This window comes from Rattus norvegicus, chromosome 17, assembly GCF_036323735.1.
Source record: "Rattus norvegicus strain BN/NHsdMcwi chromosome 17, GRCr8, whole genome shotgun sequence".
Lineage (NCBI taxonomy): Eukaryota > Metazoa > Chordata > Mammalia > Rodentia > Muridae > Rattus > Rattus norvegicus.
Window position 1 is genome coordinate 57,682,320 of NC_086035.1, and position 23,792 is coordinate 57,706,111.

General features: G+C 44.7%; 1 long non-coding RNA gene across 4 annotated transcripts in view; it reads right to left on the bottom strand.

Moving 5' to 3' along the window:
- Positions 1-4,280: 4,280 nt before the first annotated feature.
- The window catches only part of LOC120097795 (uncharacterized), a 40,189-nt gene continuing 20,677 nt past the window's right edge, over positions 4,281-23,792 (bottom strand). For 2 of the 4 annotated variants that reach the window (XR_010059476.1, XR_005495543.2), the window contains one exon: positions 14,438-15,469. This is a non-coding gene — a long non-coding RNA (uncharacterized LOC120097795). Of the gene's footprint in view, positions 5,240-14,437; positions 15,470-23,792 lie in introns of those variants that run through there. The other 2 variants (XR_005495542.2, XR_005495544.2) reach the window with 2 other exon arrangements.

A 23,792-nucleotide genomic window follows, 5' to 3' on the forward strand; every position in this document is an offset into this window, starting at 1 on the left:
AGCATGGTGAACAAGCACCATCTTTAACTATCCCCTCAGGAGGCAGAGGTGGGAAGATACACAGTGAACCTGAGGCCAGCCTGGGTTAAAACGTGACACTGTTTCAACAAAATAAAATGAGACCAGCCCTCCAAAGAGGTGAGCTCTGCCTTCATATTATCAATGCTCAGCTTTCCAAGAATCTTTGACCTAACTTTTCCAAGCCTGCTGGTTTCCTCATCAATGACTTACATAAATATGTCTAAATGGTTTAAAAAATTCAAAATCTTCTTTTCTTCCTTAACTCAACCCATGTGTACATGTATATATGTGTTACTGAGGATTAAACCTCTGGCCTGTGTGTGTGTGCATGCATGTGTGCATGTGCATGTATACACACTATAGCATGTAGTAGGTAGGTGTCAAAGACAACTTACTGGAGTCAGTTTTCTCCTTTCTGTATGTGTGTCCTGGTGGTTAACTCAGCTTGTCCAGCTTAGTAGACATTTTGCAAGCTCTCCCACCATTGCCACCCCCACCCCTATTTTTAAAACAAGTTCTCACTAAGTTGCCCAAGTTAGCATGGAACTTTCTTACATTGGTAGGCCTTGAACTTGTGATCCTCCTGCCTGAGACTTTGGAGTAGCATCAGGGATACAGGCCTGGGCAACCAGGCTGGTTTAAGGTTTAACCTAGTCTAGAAGTGATGTCCTCTGGCATCATACTTTAACTGAAGCTGCCCGGTCTTTCTGTGATCTATTCAGAGTGCATATTTCATTCCTTTGCCAGGAAGAGAACACTTGGATCCACGTGACTCATGCCAACTTTCACACTTACTGTTACAGCCATTAGCACTCAGTGGGTCACACTTCCTTCAGTTATAGAGAGGAGAATTGAGGCTCACTGAGGATGAGAGGGTCATATGTAAATGCTGTAATTTCCTATATGCACACAATACCTCTTCCTGCCTATACTCACTTTTCTTGTCTCCCATGTGTACAGGGTCTCCTTTGTCTTTGATGCCCCCCAGAGGTGAGTGGCCATCCTGTGAGGGTTTCTCGGTGGGAGTCTCAGTGGGACTGAGGAAAAGGAAGACATTTTTCTGGAAGTAAATATCCTGGAACCTGCCAGAGAAAGCTCTGGGGAGGTCAGAGGTGATGCTTCCCCTGTTTGAAAGGCTTTGAAGAATGCCCTCCCTAGGGATGTGATTCTACTCTCCTGCCTCGAAGCTCAGTTCAGAAGGGAACATTGTTACTGTCACTGCCTTTGAAGACCTTTGCTGGCAGCAGCGATTTTTGCTACTTTTGGCAGATCCATCTAGAACATGTTGGAGAAGGGATATGACATGAACCTAGCAATTTGGTTCTGAAAGTCGTGACTTCCTTGTGGGTGTCTCTGGTCAGAGCTTTGTTTTGCTTCATGGTCACAAGTACTGGTCTTCTCAGGGATTATTCATTCTTACAGATTAAGGAAAAATTCAGAGCCACGTTTTAGGTCTTTCCTGATTAAAACAAAACACACAATGAAAAAGATCATGGGCTTGCATTTGAAATGTAGCCAGGGACACAACAGGGAAAAGGACAGCTATTATTACACTTCCTAACAAAGCCAGTTGGGTTTTGGGAAATTGTTTTTCATAATGAAGAAAAATTGTAACACCTTACAGAGCTCCTTTCACATGGGCATTGGTTTCCCTTTTAGAGAGGATGAGGACAGACAGCATGAGAAATGTACACTACTTGGTGACGTGAGTTTGGAACTAAAGCTGGCTGTGTACTCCTGAGGTGGCTGGCCCCAGGCCTCCTGAGGAAGCCTCAGGAGATATCCTTGCTGTTCTGACCCTTGCTGGTCCAGAACATGTCACTTGCTCGTCAGCTCCAGCTCACTGATAAGGTGGGGGCCTCACATCCAGCTCGCCATGACGCCATGACGCTGTGAAGAAGAATGAGGAAGGGTGAAGACAACAGTTCACGTATCCAGAGCTGACCATGAGGCAGCACCAGAATCCCTACATAACTGCTGCTGAGGCAGGGATTATATTTTCTCTTGCCTGTCATACAGTTAGGGAGACTTCCAGTGTGAGAATGAAGTATCACAGGAGGATGTTTTGTGTGTCTGTTCCCGGGTGGGTGGTACAATTTGGGAATTGCTCTGAAATCTTTACCAGGTAAGAATCTGATTGGAAGAAGCCTGTTTCTAGAGGCAACCCTGTTTCAGTCACTCCAAGGCAAGGCAATAGAGACTGAAGTAGAACTCAAGTAGAAACAGTGCAGCTTCAGGACATGTGTTCCCAACATCTGCCATATTCTCTGCCCAGATGATACACACAAAACAACTGGTTTGAAGGAAAATTACAGTATCAAATTGGTTTGCACTTCCTCTGTATAAGGCAGGCAGAAATTTGCGTTTTCTACATGAAACCAAAGCTGTAGCAGCTTAACATCAGCCATAATCTGGGCTATTAGCATAGTCTGTCAACAAACATTTACTAGAAAATCCACATCATTTACAAAATGGGATGCTGGCACAGCTGGACTGAGGTAAATTTATGATAAATTTATGATCAAACCAAACTTCAAACCGACCATTCAGAGATGGTTAAGAGCTCTTGTTGCTCTTAATGGGAAGTGTATTCAGTCCCAGCATCCATATGGACAACTCACAACCATCCATAGCTCCAGTTCCAGGAGATTCAGTGCATACACACATACACATACAGACACACATACATATAAGATAAAATACATATTTTACAAAACTCCTTCCAGTGTTTATGTTTACTTGTGTCAACCTTTGCATTCTCTCTCTCTCTCCGTCTCTCTCTCTCTCTCTCTCTCTCTCTCTCTCTCTCTCTCTCTCTCTCTTACATCTTCTAATCAGTAGAATCCTCTGGGGTGAGCTGGAGAGATGGTTCAGTGATTAAGAGCACTGACTGTTCTTCCAGAGGTCCTGAGTTCAAATCCCAGCAACCACATGGTAGCTCACAACCATCTGTAATGGGATCTGATGCCCCCTCCTGGTGTCTAAAAACAGCTACATTGTGCTTATATAGAATAAATAAATATATCTTTTTACAAAAGAATCCTCTGAGAGAATACATGTCTTCAGTTGCATAAGGATTTTGAGCAGTTTATTGAAAATAACCACCTTTCCTTTATTTAGCAAATATTCATGTTTATTCCCTAAGTACTGGGCTCAATGTCAGGTCAATGATAAAGATAATGAAGTGGTGTCTATTGTAGTACATACCTGTTGTTGTAGTATTTGGGAGACTGAGGCAGGAAGATGGAAAGTTCTAGAGTAGGCTAGGCTAGATTGGGAGCCATGGTTTAAAACAAAACAAATGCTGTGTTCTAGGTTTTTAATCCTAACACTTGAAAGGTGGAGGCAGCGGGATCAGGACTTATGGCCAGGAGCTCAGTCAGACCTACCACAAGTTCTAACCCTGGGCCCCTGCCTATTGTAAGGAAAGAGTATACACACACACACACACACACACACACACACACACACACACACACACGAATAATGACAATTAAAAATAAAATAAGAAATTTATGCCTAGCTTCTATTACATATCATGTTTGAGGCAAACCTGGCTTTTAAATGACACTCTGTCTTAAAACCTAAACAACAACAAAATGCAAAAACTAAGAACAATAATAAAGAAATAATGGACATTATATTGGATTGAAGCTTATATTTCAGTGTCCTAATAACAATGTATACAAGAAGCCGACAGCCAGAGGAGCTGGGGCTCAGAGCTGGATCTGTTGCTATTGACTCTGGTAATAAAGTTTTATTAGACCACAGCCACACCTATGCTTTGAAGAGGTGTCTGTGGTTATAGAGGCTTCAGTGTTAACGCCACAGTTGGCCAGCAGTAGCAGAGAATAGATGGCTATAAAAATCCCAGACTTTTCCTCTATTGTCATTTACAGAAAAAATATTTGTTAATTCCTCTTCTAAAGGATTAGTCCTGTGACACATTATATGTCTACTGTATACTTAACAAGTGAACTACACACACACACACACACACACACACACACACACACACACACACACACCTCCTAGTGACAGAAGGACTGCTTGGTGCCTGCCCCTAGGGAGGTGACGTTTTCCTTTTCTTCCTCAATGTGCTCACTCTGGATTTTGTGTTTATCCAAAGAACCCACTTTCTAGACTCTTCCTCGATCCTCAGTCAAAAAGGAAAGGAAGGAATTCCAGCTAAGTAAACAAAAGGTCTAGAAAGAGGAAATGAGATTTGCAAGCAACAACCAATCAAACAACAAAGTATTGGTAAAGAACAGCCATGTTTGGGCAGTGCACTCTTTGAGTGACCAGAACACAGCAAGCATGTGGAGCTCTGGAGGAACCTGGAGAAGATGAGTGTACAAGTCATTTCTGCTTGCTTTCTGTTTGTACTGAGAGAACTCTTTCGTCTCAGACTGGCTGTGTCTGTTTACTCATTCACTTGGCATGCCTCAAATGTGACAGGAGACAAAGTGTTTGTGCTGGGGAGAGAATAGTGACCACAGACTAACCTACAACTGGGTAAGGTCATTAACTAAGGGCTTCCTCCCAGTGCTATATCCTGGGAGAGGTACAATCTCAAAGTCAGTGATTGCAAAGAAAACCTTTTATATCCAGTCATTCAGAGCTAGGCCTAAGGATACTTGAGGATGAGGAAGAGACAAAAAGCCCTCTGCTTATCAGATCAAGATTTTATTATCAGAATCCATCTGCTGGTGCAAAGCTTCCCAGTAAAGCAGTGGAAGACCAGGAGGCAAGCACACAAGGAAAGAAGGAGAGTCCCAGGTTGGACAGGAGGGAGACTTGTGGTGCAGATGTTCCATATCCAGTCTGAAGACATTTGCCTTAAATAACAACCCCCATCCCCCAGTTTTCTAAACTTTCAAGAAAAGTCTACTATACCCCAATGCCGTCTTCTGGATATACTCATTGAAATCAAACACAGGTGTATCACATGGATCTGCATCACATGACGCAACCAAAAACTTGCATCTCACAGGTGCTTGGTTAGCAAAGGAGAGCTGTAGAAGGAAGGGCTTTCAGAAGTACACAAGTGAGACAGAATTGTCAGTCATCTGGAGTGCAGGAGCAAAACAAGGTCAGCAGCCTTGTGAGGAGCTTCGGAGAGAAGAGGCTGGCCATAAGCACTGGGCTTACCGTGAGATAGGTTTTCTTTTTCCATTTGCAAGGGAGCTCTGATCAGTTCGTAGGTTGCACTTCCTCCCTGTAAGTGCAATTCCTAGTGTTCAGTATGTTCATCAAATTGGACAACCATTATTGATTCCCAATTTTAGGTGGCCATATTGCCCCGAAACGGACTCCTAGCAGTCGTTCTGTAAGGCTGGAAGTGAGTCTTAACTACTGGCTTAAGACTCCCCCAAGTGAGAAAAGAGAACAGAGTTCGATGCAAATGCAAGAGGTTTATTTTTCCAGCAAGTTGGGGTCGACCCTCAATCAACCCCTTGTGGCAAGTGACTGTAAGAAAACCCTGAATGGCTATAACAAGCAATTTTTATACTTTTTAGGGGTACAGGTTGCATCAACAAGGTCACAGTTTAAACTTATTGACTAAGCATATTGACCTTTGAATTTATTGGCTAGCAAGCATATGACATGCATTCAAACTCTATCTGGGACCATAGGGTTAGGTGACTATCAGTCAGTACATTCTTCGGATTTTCAAGAATGTTCCTGCTCTTCCTGAGAACTGTGGGTGAAGAATGAAACTTGGCCTATCTTTGACCCAATGTGGGAAGCTGGTACTTGGCCTAATATTGACCTGAGGTGGTGGGTATAAGGCTGGCACTCGGGGGTCTCTGGTGACTAGCTCATATTCTTTAGGTCCTGTCCTCAGGGTCTCATATTGTTGGTGCAGGACCATCAGCTGTACTGCACATATTCTCTCTTTTAGGAAGGCTTGTTTAATATGCAGGGTCCAAAGGTCAACAATAGCAGAACAATTAGGGGTCTTAACAAGGTGAATATGAAGGTGGTTAGCCAAGGAGACAAATTAAACCAAGCTTCAAACAAACCCTGACTGTTCTCTCTCTTCTCTCTCTAGCCCCTATCTCACCTTGGCCATCATATCACAATTTGTACAACCTGAGTCTCCAAGTTTTTCTCTTGCCATCTTGTTGGTTCTTTGCTTTTCTGAGTGAATCTGATTATTGGGTTATAGGTGGCGTCTGCACAGAAGGTATCTCAATACCCTCAGTTCCCCTGGTCGGCCTCTCAGTAGTGTAGTGTTTTGTTTTGTTTTGTTTTGTTTTGTTTTGTTTTGTTTTGTTTTGTCATGATCAAGTCCCAAGAGGGTTCCAGGGGGTATCTCCTGTAGTCTCCAATCCCCAGGAAGTGCACTAAAACTGGTCTGGACTCCCACATCAGTGAACTTTTGCCTGGTTTCTTCCATCGAAGGTAAACGTAAGTGGGGGCCCTCACACAAGTGATAACTCTGTGTAGGGAATGCACATCCTATCGCCCCCACCCCCACCCCCAGCCCACAGTCCTCTTTCTCCCATATGGGCAGTTTGCTTCTGCCAGCACTCCCACCATGGGTGGAGGTGTCCCATGAGTCAAGTCCTGCCACCAGCTGGCACAGGTCAAAAGTGAGGTCGGGTCACCAGGTGTTGAGAGGTTTGGAGGCCATCAGGGAGGCAACCTCATCTCTAGTTCCAGTGGAAACCACAGTCCAGGTTAGACAGACCAGCACATGGGGGCAGCAGGAGTCCCCGGGGAGTGGGCATCTGCAGGTTTCACATGGGATGCATGTACCAGGGCCACAATACCATCCACCCTTAGAACTGTAGGAGTGGTTAACAGTACCAGGAAGGGTCTCCTCTACTGGGATTCCAGCGACTGTACCTGATACCTCTAGATGTAGACCCAGCCACCAGTCTGGAAATGGAGAGTGGTCTCTGGCATTGTTGGAGCATATAAGGCAGACAGTTTGGGTCAAATCTCATGTTCTATTGATGGAAAGGCTTAGAAGCTCAAGATGAGGTTCCTATGAGTGAATTGGAATTCTAGGGAGGGCCCAGTGGACACCAAGGGAGTTGGGATACCAAACAGGATCTCAAAGGGGTCAGGTTAAAATGGTAGGAGGTATTCTGGGATAGGAACAGGGCCAGGGAAGAAGCACCACCCAGTCAGCACCAGTCTCCAAGGTCAATTTAGTTAAGGTCTATTTTAGGTTTCTGTTCATTCTCTCTACCTGCCCTGAGCTCTGGGGACAGTGCGCACAATGGAGCTTCCAATTAGTTCCCAACCCCTGACTTACCTTAGAAATGAAAGCAGGGCCATTTTCTAATTCCCTTGGGCACTCAGAACCTCGGAAAATTTTCTTCTAATATCTTCTTGGCTACCACAGTATCTGTTTTCTGCTTGGTGGGGAAATCCATTTGTGCATTTGGCCAAGTGAGTCTTTTGTTTGTCTCTGGGGAGTACAGTTTTCCCCCTTGAGTGTGCCTTGTCCTTCCTCTTTTAAGAAATTTGAGCCTTTTCTTCTGCAGTATATTCTAAGTGAGGCCATCCCTTAGTCCAAACCCAGTTCCCAGCAAGTATCTCTTGCAGGCCCCTAACCAGGATAGGTTTCTGCATAGTCACTTCTCGAGCCACTTGGTCTGCCAGGTTATTGCCCCGCACCACTGAGTCTCTTCCCTTCTGATGTTCTGGGCAATGAATAATACAGTTGCTGGCCTCATCAGGGCATCCAAGAGATTCAAGAATTCCTGTTTGGTTTTTTTTTTTTTAAATTTCTTTTCCCTCTGATGTGAGCAGACCTCTCTTTTGGTATATAGCTCCTGGGACACAGGCTGTGGCAAAAACATACCTGCTATCTGTGTAGGTGTTAATTTTCTTGCTGTCTCCAAGTTCCAAGGAAAATTAGCTCCATTTTCTGTGCCAGTGTGCTTGGGGGGGGGTGGGGTAAGAGGTTCAACCAGCCCAGATGACATTTGTGTTGACCACCACGGCAGTACCCACTCATCTCTGACCTTCATGAAGAAAACTGCTCCTGCCTGTAAACTAGGTAGCCTCGGCTCCTGACAGGGGTCAGTTGGAGAGGTCTTTCCTCCAGAGACCCATGAGCTTCTGCCAACATTTGATATTTGTGCTGTGGTGGCCCCAGGTCAGGATTGGGCAGCAAGGTGGCAGGGGAAATACACTGCTGATGACAGCCTGGTCAATTGACGGTGCCCCAGTGTCTGAGGGATCATTCTTTCTGGCTTCCTGCATTGTCCTCTCTTGCTTTTTGGTCATGAAGAGCACTCATGAGTTGTTGGCTATCATCCCAGGTGGGCTGATGAGTAAATACAACAGTCTGAGATTAATCAGCCCCTTGGTGTTATCTGAAAAGGGGGCTCTTGGGCCTTCCAGTTGTACAAGTCGGCAGAAAAGAAAGGCCAATATTGCATGACCTAATTATAATCCTCATCTATGGGCCTGTAGGCTCGGAGGGGAGGGCCACTGTTGTATCAGACGAAGTGGCCCTTTTGCTCCAGGTCCCCATGGCGGGTCCCAGTTCTGAAAGACCCTCCCCACCCTCCCTCTTTGATGGGGCTGGAGGAGGGGGGATAACAGGATGCTGGATGAGTGTTCAAGGGAGATCCTTGAGGAGAACTGGGGCCATGGTAGGGGTAGGGGTGTGGAGGATCCATCAGTATCAGATCCACTGTGGAAGGGTGCTGGAGGATGTTCTTTATAGTCTCGTTGGTCTCTACATGGTTCTTCTCCTTCATGGTCAGGACCTTCAAGAGTCTCGGAGTTGGGGGTGGGGGGTGGGGTTCTCCACTAGATCCTTCCAGGTAACTATATAGGGCACTTGGTCTAGGTGCCCAGGGGATCCTGGTCTAAAGACTCTTTCCTTTATCATTTTGATCACTTGCAAATCAAGGATCCTTATGGGTGGCCACCCTACTCTGAAGGTGGGCCATTTGCAGGAGCAGAGAGGAACTAACCTGCCCTTCTTTACTACAACTGACAAGTTTTCTCCTCTTCCCCTAACTTCCCTCCAGTGGTTAACTAGGATGTTTAATGGGGTAGATTCAGTGTGTTCCATGTCCAAAATTAACATCAGCCCAAGTCCCAGAACACAGAGAAACACAATCAACACACAGACAGTTCACCCCTGCCTCAGGTGCAGATCAAGACTCCTGCCAATACTGAAGTCCAAAAACAAAAAGAAAGACAATCAACATAGACAGCTTGCCCCTACCAAAGGCACAGAAACCAGGTAATCAGGTGACTCGGCCAACTTATGCTGGTATAACAGGTAACCCACCAGCTTATGCTGGTAACAAGTCCAACAGGTTCCAAAAGGAGCAGAGTTCTCCCTAGTCTCTTCAAGGGATTGGGGGTGGGGTGGTGAAATGTTCTCCAGACTCCCCGAGGTCAGAACCTTAAGGCATATCTGCCAGCTACAAGTTGATCACAGCAGAGCAGACCAGAGACTCTCTAAGCCTTACAGGCGCTTGAGAGCAAACCAAAAGCAAGACAGACAACACGGACACAGACAACCATGGTACCTAACATGAAGCTCAAGCTGTTCCTCCGACCAAAGTTCCTCAAAACCTCATGGGAGGGGTGGCTTCCCAGACAAAACACCAAATGTAAATCTTAACTACTGGGAGACACCCCAACAAGTGAGACACAAGAATGGAGTTCGATGCAAATGCAAGAGGTTTATTTTTCCAGCTCGTCAGGGGTGACCCTCAATCAGTCCCTTGTGACAAGTGACTATAAGGCAACCCCAAATGGCTATAGCAAGCAGTTTTTATACTTTTTAGGGGTACAGGTTACATCAGCAAGGGTACAGTTTAAACTTATTGGCTAAGCATATTGACTTTTGAATCTATTGGCTAGCAAGCATATGACATGCCTTCAAACTCTATCTGGGACCAGAGGGTCAGGCGACTATCAGTCAGTACATTCTTCGGATTTTCAAGAATGTTCCTGCTCTTCCTAAGAACTGTGGGTGAAGAATGAAACTTGGCCTAGCCTTGACCCAAGGTGGGAAGCTGGTACTTGGCCTAATATTGACCTGAGGTGATGGGTGTAAGGCTGGCAAGAGCCCCTATAGTCCTTCAATTCCTCACTACCTCTCCAATAACTGACGAGTATGTCAATGGCTACACCTACTTGGCTATACCTATTCCCAGCATTTCATACAAATGGAATCACATGATGTGCGTTCTTTGTGCTTCTGGTTTATTTTCACTCAGCATGACACTTGTAAGACTCAGTCATGGTCTAGAAATCACGTTATCATTCCTTTTGAAGATCAACAGTGCTCCAAATTCTGGCTTTCTAGTCATTGTTTGAAAGGCATTTCATTGCTTTTACTGCTGGCTTTTTGAGCTTATAGACAGGTTGTATACAGACCTATAAGTTAGAATGCCAGACCCTTACAGACTGGATGTACACAGACCTGCAAGTTAGAATACCAGATCCAGCATCATTCAAGTTCTGCCCATCTGCAGCTGCTCTGTCTGTGAGGCTGTAATGGACTCCCAGGTGCCGTTCTCATGTCCTTGAGCAAGCTTGCAGACCTCAGGCTGCTCTCAGATCACCAGAAGTCTACTGCTGACAACACATTCTCACCTGTATAATGGATACAGGAGTTGAACGTTCCTTTCCCAGCATTCCTTTCCTTCCTCCTGAAGCAGGGGGGATCAGGGAGTGTGTAGCTGCAGGCTCACACCGTGAAACTCCCACTCTTCCTTCCTCTGAGACCTACAATAAGGGTGCCACTCTGCATCACGGACCTGAAAGTTCCTGAGTCACCACCATGCTTATGTCTGCCTGTCCATGGTCTTCACCATTCTTCTAGTAAACAATGTAGGATTGGCTTGCTCAGAGGCTAAGAGCACTTACTTCTCTTCCTAAGGACCCAGGTTCAGTTCTCAGCACCCACCTTTGGTGGCTCACAACCTCCTGCAACTCCAGCTCAAGAGCATCCAGGGCCTCTGGTTTCCTCAGACCCCTACAATCACATGTACACCCCCCCACATATGCATTATTAAAAGTAATTAAAAGGGACAATCTGTCTCAGTGTCCTGGATGAGCAGCAACCCCCAAGCTTCACTATGGCTTACTTCTCTTTGACCCTTCTCTAGGAAAGGAATTGATGGGTCATGTGGTGACTACTAAACCATGGTTTGGATTTTCATTTATCTTGTGACTAATGACATCATGGGCTTACTGGCTATTTCTTTTTTTTTTTTTTTTTTTGGTTCTTTTTTTCGGAGCTGGGGACCGAACTCAGGGCCTTGTGCTTCCTAGGTAAGCGCTCTACCATTGAACTAAATCCCCAGCCCCTTACTGGCTATTTCTAAGCCTTCTTTTAGTTGGTTGTCTTAATGGGCTACGTCATATAATCCAAATACAAATCTTTCATCAGAAAAGCAATTGGCAAACATGTTTTTCCTGTTCTGTGGGTTTTAAGAAAGCATTGCTTGTGGAGAGCATTTTCTCAGGTTTCCGAGGATTAACCTACCTATGGCTGCTTGTGCTGTTTGATGCTCAATCTAAAAATCCTTTGTCCAAGTCTGCCTTTTAATGTTCTTTGTGTGTTTGTTCAATTGAGCTATGATTTCTAGTACACATGACCCCTAAGTGTAAATTTCAGCTGATTCTAATAAATGGTCGTCAATGTCTTCTAAGTTATGGATTTGTGCAAATCTTCTTAGTAAATTCATAATCTGCTATTGACCACTAAAGGCTGTAATGAGGTAACAGACAAGAACTTCATTTCACTCAATTGCTTGCAAATAATGCAGCCTGGGGGCAGTGCCCCTCCCCCACTCCATTCAATACCACATTAGGAATCAAGGACTCATTGCCTCCTAATACCAGAAGTGACCCTAAGGTTCCCATATCCAGATTTTAGCCTCCGGAGGGGATCAACTCAGCTGAACAGAGCTATTTTGCCCAAGGTTTTGTTCCTTTCTGGAACCAACCACATTCAATACAGACTAGCAGAGGGTACAAACACTTGGCCTTTTCACTTCAACTCAGAGGACTCTGGAAAGGCCCCTACAGCCCCTGGTCAGTTTGCAGAGTCCCTGGTGTCATCAGTCGGTCTCCTAAAGCCTGGCTGTAGCTCAAGTTCCCTGTCTAATCCTTCGTTTTTCTCTGCTCTTCTCCCCAGCTCCCTTTCCTCCCCAAACTTCAATCTTGAGAGTGTGTCATAAGAATCCAAACTTAACTTGGACTGAGGAGAGAGCTCAGTTAAAAGTGTTTGACATACAAGTCTGAGGATCTGAGTTAAACCACCAGAGACTATATTAAAAAAAAAATCAGGTCATGGTGATATGTATTGAAATTTCAGATTAGATCTAGGGAGGTAGAAACAGGGGGCTCCTGGGACTTGTTGGCCAACCAAACTAGCCTGATGAGAAAGCTGTAGGCTAGTGAGAGACTCTGTTTTAAAAAGGTAGGTGGGAGTGATAATTGAGGTTGACCCTCTGGTTGGCATGAGATTAACCTCCACACACTGTGTATATCCATACACACATATATGCACCCAAACACCCACATATATACAGCATACACACACACACACACACACACACACACACACACACACACACATACACACACACGGGAAAAATCTATACAAAAATATATCTCAGTTACTGCATCTAGAAGAATCCAACCTATTATGGGCTACAGAATATGAACTTCTATGAAGTAGCTACATCCTAGAAATATATTCCAAGATTACCACATCGGGAGATGAGTGTGGTAGAGCAAGGATTGATGAATGTGAAGGCGAGGCACAGGAGGAAAACTGACACACCCAGAGTGTGGGTGTGGCTCCTCTGAGATAATCTCAGAAAGTAAGACAACTCTTCTTCTTCTCCTCCTCCCCCTCCTCCTCCCCCTCCTCCTCCCCCTCCTCCTCTTCTTCCTCCTCCTCCTCTTCCTCCCCCTCCTCCTCTTCCTCCTCCTCCTCTTCCTCCCCCTCCTCCTCTTCCTCCTCCTCCTCTTCCTCCCCCTCCTCCTCCTCTTACTCTTCCTCCTCCTCCTCTTCCTCCTCCTCCTCCTCTTCCTCCTCCTCTTACTCTTCCTCCTCCTCTTACTCTTCCTCCTCCTCTTCCTCCTCCTCCTCTTCCTCCTCTTCCTCCTCCTCCCCCTCCTCCTCCTCTTCCTCCTCCTCCTCCTCTTCCTCCTCCTCTTCCTCCTCCTCCTCTTCCTCCTCTTCCTCCTCCTCCCCCTCCTCCTCCTCTTCCTCCTCCTCCCCCTCCTCCTCCTCTTCCTCCTCCTCCCCTCCTCTTCCTCCTCCTCCCCTCCTCTTCCTCCTCCTCTTCCTCTTCCTCCTCCTCCCCCTCCTCCTCCTCTTCCTCCTCCTCTTCCTCCTCCTCTTCCTCTTCCTCCTCCTCTTCCTCTTCCTCCTCCTCTTCCTCCTCCTCCTCTTCTTCCTCCTCCTCTTATTCTTCTTCCTTCTTCTCCCTCCCCCTCCTCCTCCTAACCTTCACACTGGAGCCTATTCTAAAGGTATTTATAATAAAACTACCAACTTCTTCTGATCAGACCACCTAGCCCTGAAATTTATAGTCAAAGCTAAGAATCCTGCTGTGACCTGAGTCAAGGTTTCTAAAAGATTAGAGGAATTCCTGAGTTTGCTGAGGAAACAGCAGGGGTTGCTTCTGTTTTTTCCCCCTCAATGACAAAATGACTGGGCTGGCAAGATGACTCTCTAGGTAAGAGCAACTTGTCACCAAATCTGATGACCTGAGTTCGATCCCTGGAAGCCAGGGAGTGGAAAAAAAGGACAGACTCCTACAAGTTCCTCTCCCCACATATGTGGTGTGCTGTGCATGTTAACACACAATAATTTTTTTTAAATCTAGAAGAGCCCCAAACTAAAATAAGACAAAACATAGTCATGGCCGATTTCGGACAGTATTGTACACTGATGCTGTTGCCCCTCTGTGTGTACATGCACTGTGCTTACGAGGTCCTATAGTAACTCCTATATTTATGTTTTGAGGAACCTCTCCTGTTTTCTACCAGTGTCTGAAAGAGTAAGTGGAGGGGCAGAGGACCAGGGCTACTCTAAGAGGGTGGGGTTGCTCTGGGAGACAGGAGGTGGGGCTGCTCCAGGAGGCAGTGCAACCAGAAAAGGAAATGAGCTTGATGGTAAGCAATGGGGGAGGAGGAAAATTCACCACAGATCATGGGAAGAATCATGATGCACGAGCACATTAAAAGCCCAACTGACTGTGAGTTATAAAGTGTCTTCTATGGTCTTCCTAAGCAGTTTTTTCAAAATAACATTTAAAACTTATTCTTTGAAAATTTCATATTCTTATGCAATGAATTTTGATCATCTCTCTCTACTACTTCCCTCCGACTCACCCATACCCACCTATCTTAGTTAGGATGGCTATTGCTGTGATGAAACACTATGACCAAAAGCAAGTTGGAGAGGATAGGCTTTATTTGGCTTACACAAGGAAGTCAGAGTAGGGACTCAAAAAAAGGCAGAAACCTGGAGGCAGGAGCTGATGCAGACGCCACAGAGACATGCTGCTTATTGGCTTGCTCAGCCTGCTTTCTTACAGAAGCCAGGACTGTGGAACAGGACTGTAGGAATGAGAGGTGATGGAGTCATATGACAAATCCCAGGAATCAGACTCTGGAGACCAGCATCAGGGTACAGATCTGAGTTTACTGTGCAGCGCAGAAGTATATATACAGTGTTTGAGCCAATCCCAAGCTCCTAGATCCTCAGCCAATCATATCTTGACACACTGACAAGGTGCCCCAGTGAAATCCCTGCCTGATGAAGTACTTGCGAGCGTGTGCGTGTGCGTGTGCGTGTGTGTGTGTGTGTGTGTGTGTGTGTGTGTGTGTGTGTGTGTGGCGGGGGGCTGTTAGACTTCTGTGAGGATGGGGAAGCAGCCACTGCCCTTTCGATGTCTCACAGGTATGGGAGATATCTTAGATCTAATGCCTTGTATCAGGACTCTCCGGGGAGTCCCAGGAGTGTGCGGCACCTCTGTCTTCCATCTCTCTTTTTCCTTCACAAGTCTGACCTCTCACACGCCCACACAGGACCACTGGCTGAGGGATGACCCCACCCACTATGAGCTGGGACCTCCCCCATCAGTTACTAAGTAAGAAAATGGTCCAGCAGGCTTGCCTGCATATAGCCTAGTCTTTTAGAGGCAGTTTTTCAATTAAGCTTCCCTCCTTCAGATGACTCTAACATGTCTCAAGATGAAATATAACACCTGCAAACTTCATGTCCTCTTTTTATTATCTATACCGTTCCCAATCCAATTGTGCTGACCCCACATGGGTGTGGGGTCAAGCACTGGGGTAAGGACAACCTACCAGCAGTCACTTGTCCAGGAGAGAGTGCCTCTTCCTCGATCAACTGTCATCAATTCCTAGTAGCAGCCCTGCCAAGGCTCACAGTAGATTTTGTCTTCAACAAAACTTTCAATACCTAGAGTGAGTATGAAAAATACAAAAAGTAACTTTGAAATAGAACATATGAAAAGTAACATTGAGCTTCTGGCAATCATCTCGGATGATGATGATAACAACAGTGACAATGACCATGACAATGATTGAAACTAGGTATCACTATGTAGACCAGGCCAGTCTTGTAGAGATATGCCTGCCACTCCTTCCTGGGTGCTAGGATTAAACAGTTGCACCCTCATATCTGTTAGAGAGTAAAACTCTACATCTCAAAATAAATGAAAAGGGGAGGGAAAGGAAGAGGAGGAACAGGGAGAAAGGTGGGAGGGCAGAAAGACTGGTGTGTGTGTGTGTGTCTGTGTGTGTGTGTGTGTGTGTGTGTGTGTGTGTGTGTATTTGTTACAGGGCATGGGTGACTTCTACCTTATCATTGAGGAATGGATGTCAGAGTCCAATTTCCTCTTGTGTAAATTAAGTACAGAGGCCTCTGGGGCCCTGGATGAGGCATGAGGAAGCACTCAGTGTATAGCCAGCCCAGGAAGGAGCAAGCCCTTCTTGGCGGGTACTCATGGGAGCATTTGAGCTTGTAGCCTCCCTCAAAGGCAGGTCCTTCTATTTTACTATACTGCGGACCCTACCATCAAGGAATTTTATTTTTAATCTCTTTGCTTTTTTTTTTTTTTGGTTCTGACATGCATAGGTAGAGATTTGGAGATTATTAAAGAAACCTTCATGAAATCATAGGCGACTGAAGGTCCAAGAGACCAACCAAAGGTCAGAGCTTCTGGCTGCCTGCCTGAGCCAGGCCTGTGCTTGTGGCTCTGTTTGAAAGCTGAAGCACAAAGTGGCTGGAGTCCGGTGAAAAGACTGAATTCCTTCATTCATCAAGTACTTTATTCAAAGTGGCTTGGAAGAGTCGGGATTATGCAGATGAGCAGAACACTTGTTTAAGCACCGCCTGGCAGTCTATACCAAAGCTTGGGAATTTTCCGTGCAGAATTGTTTAAGTGAGCCATGCTCCTATCTAAAACATCCCAAAGCCATGGCTTGTTGCAGGGGTGTGTCTTGCAGAGCTGGAAACTGAGGGTGAACACAGAGAGAGCAGCCCTGCATCGGGCCAGGTGCGGACTCACTGAATTGGCTTTGCTGGATTATGCTTTTACACAAAGCATGTATAAAACGTCTTTTCTTTAACTTGCTTTTCTCCCACAGAAATGGTCGTCCAGGCGTGTTTCACATCCAGCACCCAGTTCCCTCCTTCCTCAGGCTGGAGATTTGGAGTGGTTGTTTTCTAGTCTCACTTTGTCTTGGCAACTACACATGCTGCAGACTCTTTTCTGTAACTTCTGTGCCTCCCCAACCTGTGTGTGTGTGTGTGTGTGTGTGTGTGTGTGTGTGTGTGTATGTGTGTGTGCTTATGCATGCCTGTGTATGTATGTGTGCTTGTGTGTGCGTGTATAGGTGTGTTGGGGATCTGAACCTCACGGTTGGACAGCAAACATTTTAACCTGCTGAGCCATCTCCCCAGCAGCCCTGCTCCCTTCCCTTCATACCCATTTCCACAGGGTCAAGTAATTGTCATTCACTCCAATTCCTTCAGTCCAGATGAGCGATGAAGATTTGTCTTTAATTTTTTTCCATCACCCACGTAGTGTCATAGGGATTATCCTAGACCCAGTTCTGGCCCTTGTTTACCCCTCAGAAGTATGAGAACTCTCTCAAAGCATTTGTAGGCTTTGAGGACCTGAGAAGGGTACATCCTGGCTGCTGAAACCCTGGAATGGTCATGTGTATGTCAGTTGAACCTTCATGGGTAGGGAAAGGTCTTCCACAGCTCTTTGTTTCTCTTCGTTTCTTTCTTTCTTTGTTTCTTTCCTTTCTTCCAGAGGAACTGCTTAGCAGCTGATGACAACTCCACTCCCTTCTCATGAGGCTGCTGTGATGTCCATCCGTAACCGAGACATGAGTTAAGCACACGGTTAGAAAACATTGGGATTGACCCGCGGATCCCGGCCCGCAGCAGCTCTCTGCTCCCAGACCCGGTGAGAGAGAGACCCAACCGCCTGGTCAGGTGGGCACTCCTGAGGCTGCAGAGCGGAAGAGACCACCAACACTGCTCACCCTGCCCACATCCCTGGCCCAAGAGGAAACTGTATAAGGCCTCTGGGCTCCCGTGGGGGAGGGCCCAGGAGCGGCAGGACACCTGCCTGAGACACCGTCTGAACCTGAAAGAAACAGACCGGATAAACAGTTCTCTGCACCCAAATCCCGTGGGAGGGAGAGCTAAACCTTCAGAGAGGCAGACAAGCCTGGGAAACCAGAAGAGACTGCTCCCTGCACACACATCTCGGACGCCAGAGGAAAAAGCCAAAGACCATCTGGAACCCTGGTGCACTGAAGCTCCCGGAAGGGGCGGCACAGGTCTTCCTGGTTGCTGCCGCTGCAGAGAGCCCGTGGGCAGCACCCCACGAGCGAACTTGAGCCTCGGGACCACAGGTAAGACCAAATTTTCTGCTGCAAGAAAGCTGCCTGGTGAACTCAAGACACAGGCCCACAGGAACAGCTGAAGACCTGTAGAGAGGAAAAACTACACGCCCGAAAGCAGAACACTCTGTCCCCATAACTGACTGAAAGAGAGGAAAACAGGTCTACAGCACTCCTGACCCACAGGCTTATAGGACAGTCTAGCCACTGTCAGAAATAGCAGAACAAAGTAACACTAGAGATAATCTGATGGCGAGAGGCAAGCGCAGGAACCCAAGCAACAGAAACCAAGACTACATGCCATCATCGGAGCCCAATTCTCCCACCAAAACAAACATGGAATATCCAAACACACCAGAAAAGCAAGATCTAGTTTCAAAATCATATTTGATCATGATGCTGGAGGACTTCAAGAAAGACATGAACACACTTAGGGAAACACAGGAAAACATTAATAAACAAGTAGAAGCCTACAGAGAGGAATCGCAAAAATCCCTGAAAGAATTCCAGGAAAACACAATCAAACAGTTGAAGGAATTAAAAATGGAAATAGAAGCAATCAAGAAAGAACACATGGAAACAACCCTGGATATAGAAAACCAAAAGAAGAGACAAGGAGCTGTAGATACAAGCTTCACCAACAGAATACAAGAGATGGAAGAGAGAATCTCAGGAGCAGAAGATTCCATAGAAATCATTGACTCAACTGTCAAAGATAATGTAAAGCAGAAAAAGCTACTGGTCCAAAACATACAGGAAATCCAGGACTCAATGAGAAGATCAAACCTAAGGATAATAGGTATAGAAGAGAGTGAAGACTCCCAGCTCAAAGGACCAGTAAATATCTTCAACAAAATCATAGAAGAAAACTTCCCTAACCTAAAAAAAGAGATACCCATAGACATACAAGAAGCCTACAGAACTCCAAATAGATTGGACCAGAAAAGAAACACCTCCCGTCACATAATTGTCAAAACACCAAACGCACAAAATAAAGAAAGAATATTAAAAGCAGTAAGGGAAAAAGGTCAAGTAACATATAAAGGGAGACCTATCAGAATCACACCAGACTTCTCGCCAGAAACTATGAAGGCCAGAAGATCCTGGACTGATGTCATACAGACCCTAAGAGAACACAAATGCCAGCCCAGGTTACTGTATCCAGCAAAACTCTCAATTAACATAGATGGAGAAACCAAGATATTCCATGACAAAACCAAATTTACACAATATCTTTCTACAAATCCAGCACTACAAAGGATAATAAATGGTAAAGCCCAACATAAGGAGGCAAGCTATACCCTAGAAGAAGCAAGAAACTAATCGTCTTGGCAACAAAACAAAGAGAATGAAAGCACACAAACATAACCTCACATCCAAATATGAATATAAAGGGAAACAATAATCACTATTCCTTAATATCTCTCAATATCAATGGCCTCAACTCCCCAATAAAAAGACATAGATTAACAAACTGGATATGCAACGAGGACCCTGCATTCTGCTGCCTACAGGAAACACACCTCAGAGACAAAGACAGACACTACCTCAGAGTGAAAGGCTGGAAAACAACTTTCCAAGCAAATGGTCAGAAGAAGCAAGCTGGAGTAGCCATTCTAATATCAAATAAAATCAATTTCCAACTAAAAGTCACCAAAAAAGATAAGGAAGGACACTTCATATTCATCAAAGGAAAAATCCACCAAGATGAACTCTCAATCCTAAATATCTATGCCCCAAATACAAGGGCACCTACATACGTAAAAGAAACCTTACTAAAGCTCAAAACACACATTGCACCTCACACAATAATAGTGGGAGATTTCAACACCCCACTCTCATCAATGGACAGATCATGGAAACAGAAATTAAACAGTGATGTCGACAGACTAAGAGAAGTCATGAGCCAAATGGACTTAACGGATATTTATAGAACATTCTATCCTAAAGCAAAAGGATATACCTTCTTCTCAGCTCCTCATGGTACTTTCTCCAAAATTGACCATATAATTGGTCAAAAAACGGGCCTCAACAGGTACAGAAAGATAGAAATAATCCCATGCGTGCTATCGGACCACCACGGCCTAAAACTGGTCTTCAATAACAATAAGGGAAGAATGCCCACATATACGTGGAAATTGAACAATGCTCTACTCAATGATAACCTGGTCAAGGAAGAAATAAAGAAAGAAATTAAAAACTTTTTAGAATTTAATGAAAATGAAGATACAACATACCCAAACTTATGGGACACAATGAAAGCTGTGCTAAGAGGAAAACTCATAGCGCTGAGTGCCTGCAGAAAGAAACAGGAAAGAGCATATGTCAGCAGCTTGACAGCACACCTAAAAGCTCTAGAACAAAAAGAAGCAAATACACCCAGGAGGAGTAGAAGGCAGGAAATAATCAAACTCAGAGCTGAAATCAACCAAGTAGAAACAAAAAGGACCATAGAAAGAATCAACAGAACCAAAAGTTGGTTCTTTGAGAAAAGCAACAAGATAAATAAACCCTTAGCCAGACTAACGAGAGGACACAGAGAGTGTGTCCAAATTAACAAAATCAGAAATGAAAAGGGAGACATAACTACAGATTCAGAGGAAATTCAAAAAATCATCAGATCTTACTATAAAAACCTATATTCAACAAAATTTGAAAATCTTCAGGAAATGGACAATTTCCTAGACAGATACCAGGTATCGAAGTTAAATCAGGAACAGATAAACCATTTAAACAACCCCATAACTCCTAAGGAAATAGAAGCAGTCATTAAAGGTCTCCCAACCAAAAAGAGCCCAGGTCCAGACGGGTTTAGTGCAGAATTCTATCAAACCTTCATAGAAGACCTCATACCAATATTATCCAAACTATTCCACAAAATTGAAACAGATGGAGCCCTACCGAATTCCTTCTACGAAGCCACAATTACTCTTATACCTAAACCACACAAAGACACAACAAAGAAAGAGAACTTCAGACCAATTTCCCTTATGAATATCGACGCAAAAATACTCAATAAAATTCTGGCAAACCGAATTCAAGAGCACATCAAAACAATCATCCACCATGATCAAGTAGGCTTCATCCCAGGCATGCAGGGATGGTTTAATATACGGAAAACCATCAACGTGATCCATTATATAAACAAACTGAAAGAACAGAACCACATGATCATTTCATTAGATGCTGAGAAAGCATTTGACAAAATTCAACACCCCTTCATGATAAAAGTCCTGGAAAGAATAGGAATTCAAGGCCCATACCTAAACATAGTAAAAGCCATATACAGCAAACCAGTTGCTAACATTAAACTAAATGGAGAGAAACTTGAAGCAATCCCACTAAAATCAGGGACTAGACAAGGCTGCCCACTCTCTCCCTACTTATTCAATATAGTTCTTGAAGTTCTAGCCAGAGCAATCAGACAACAAAAGGAGATCAAAGGGATACAGATCGGAAAAGAAGAGGTCAAAATATCACTATTTGCAGATGACATGATAGTATATTTAAGTGATCCCAAAAGTTCCACCAGAGAACTACTAAAGCTGATAAACAACTTCAGCAAAGTGGCTGGGTATAAAATTAACTCAAATAAATCAGTTGCCTTCCTCTATACAAAAGAGAAACAAGCCGAGAAAGAAATTAGGGAAACGACACCCTTCATAATAGACCCAAATAATATAAAGTACCTCGGTGTGACTTTAACCAAGCAAGTAAAAGATCTGTACAATAAGAACTTCAAGACACTGAGGAAAGAAATTGAAGAAGACCTCAGAAGATGGAAAGATCTCCCATGCTCATGGATTGGCAGGATTAATATAGTAAAAATGGCCATTTTACCAAAAGCAATCTACAGATTCAATGCAATCCCCATCAAAATACCAATCCAATTCTTCAAAGAGTTAGACAGAACAATTTGCAAATTCATCTGGAATAACAAAAAACCCAGGATAGCTAAAGCTATCCTCAACAATAAAAGGACTTCAGGGGGAATCACTATCCCTGAACTCAAGCAGTATTACAGAGCAATAGTGATAAAAACTGCATGGTATTGGTACAGAGACAGACAGATAGACCAATGGAATAGAATTGAAGACCCAGAAATGAACCCACACACCGATGGTCACTTGATTTTTGACAAAGGAGCCAAAACCATCCAATGGAAAAAAGATAGCATTTTCAGCAAATGGTGCTGGTTCAACTGGAGGTCAACATGTAGAAGAATGCAGATCGATCCATGCTTATCACCCTGTACAAAGCTTAAGTCCAAGTGGATCAAGGACCTCCACATCAAACCAGACACACTCAAACTAATAGAAGAAAAACTAGGGAAGCATCTGGAACACATGGGCACTGGAAAAAATTTCCTGAACAAAACACCAATGGCTTACGCTCTAAGATCAAGAATCGACAAATGGGATCTCATAAAACTGCAAAGCTTCTGTAAGGCAAAGGACACTGTGGTTAGGACAAAACGGCAACCAACAGATTGGGAAAAGATCTTTACCAATCCTACAACAGATAGAGGCCTTATATCCAAAATATACAAAGAACTCAAGAAGTTAGACCGCAGGGAAACAAATAACCCTATTAAAAAATGGGGCTCAGAGCTAAACAAAGAATTCACAGCTGAGGAATGCCGAATGGCTGAGAAACACCTAAAGAAATGTTCAACATCTTTAGTCATAAGGGAAATGCAAATCAAAACAACCCTGAGATTTCACCTCACACCAGTGCGATTGGCTAAGATCAAAAACTCAGGTGACAGCAGATGCTGGAGAGGATGTGGAGAAAGAGGAACACTCCTCCATTGTTGGTGGGATTGCAGACTGGTAAAACCATTCTGGAAATCAGTCTGGAGGTTCCTCAGAAAATTGGACATTGAACTGCCTGAGGATCCAGCTATACCTCTCTTGGGCATATACCCAAAAGATGCCTCAACATATAAAAGAGACACGTGCTCCACTATGTTCATTGCAGCCTTATTTATAATAGCCAGAAGCTGGAAAGAACCCAGATGCCCTTCAACAGAGGAATGGATACAGAAAATGTGGTACATCTACACAATGGAATATTACTCAGCTATCAAAAACAACGAGTTTATGAAATTCGTAGGCAAATGGTTGGAACTGGAAAATATCATCCTGAGTGAGCTAACCCAATCACAGAAAGACATACATGGTATGCACTCATTGATAAGTGGCTATTAGCCCAAATGCTTGAATTACCCTAGATGCCTAGAACAAACGAAACTCAAGACGGATGATCAAAATGTGAATGCTTCACTCCTTCTTTAAATGAGGAAAAAGAATACCCTTGGCAGGGAAGGGAGAGGCAAAGATTAAAACAGAGACTTAAGGAACACCCATTCAGAGCCTGCCCCACATGTGGCCCATACATATACAGCCACCCAATTAGACAAGATGGATGAAGCAAAGAAGTGCAGACCGACAGGAGCCGGATGTAGATCGCTCCTGAGAGACACAGCCAGAATACAGCAAATACAGAGGCGAATGCCAGCAGCAAACCACTGAACTGAGAATAGGTCCTCTATTGAAGGAATCAGAGAAAGAACTGGAAGAGCTTGAAGGGGCTCGAGACCCCAAAAGTACAACAATGCCAAGCAACCAGAGCTTCCAGGGACTAAGCCACTACCTAAATACTATACATGGACTGACCCTGGACTCTGACCCCATAGGTAGCAATGAATATCCTAGTAAGAGCACCAGTGGAAGGGGAAGCCCTGGGTCCTGCTAAGACTGAACCCCCAGTGAACTAGTCTATGGGGGGAGGGCGGCAATGGGGGGAGGGTTGGGAGGGGAACACCCATAAGGAAGGGGAGGGGGGAGGGGGATGTTTGC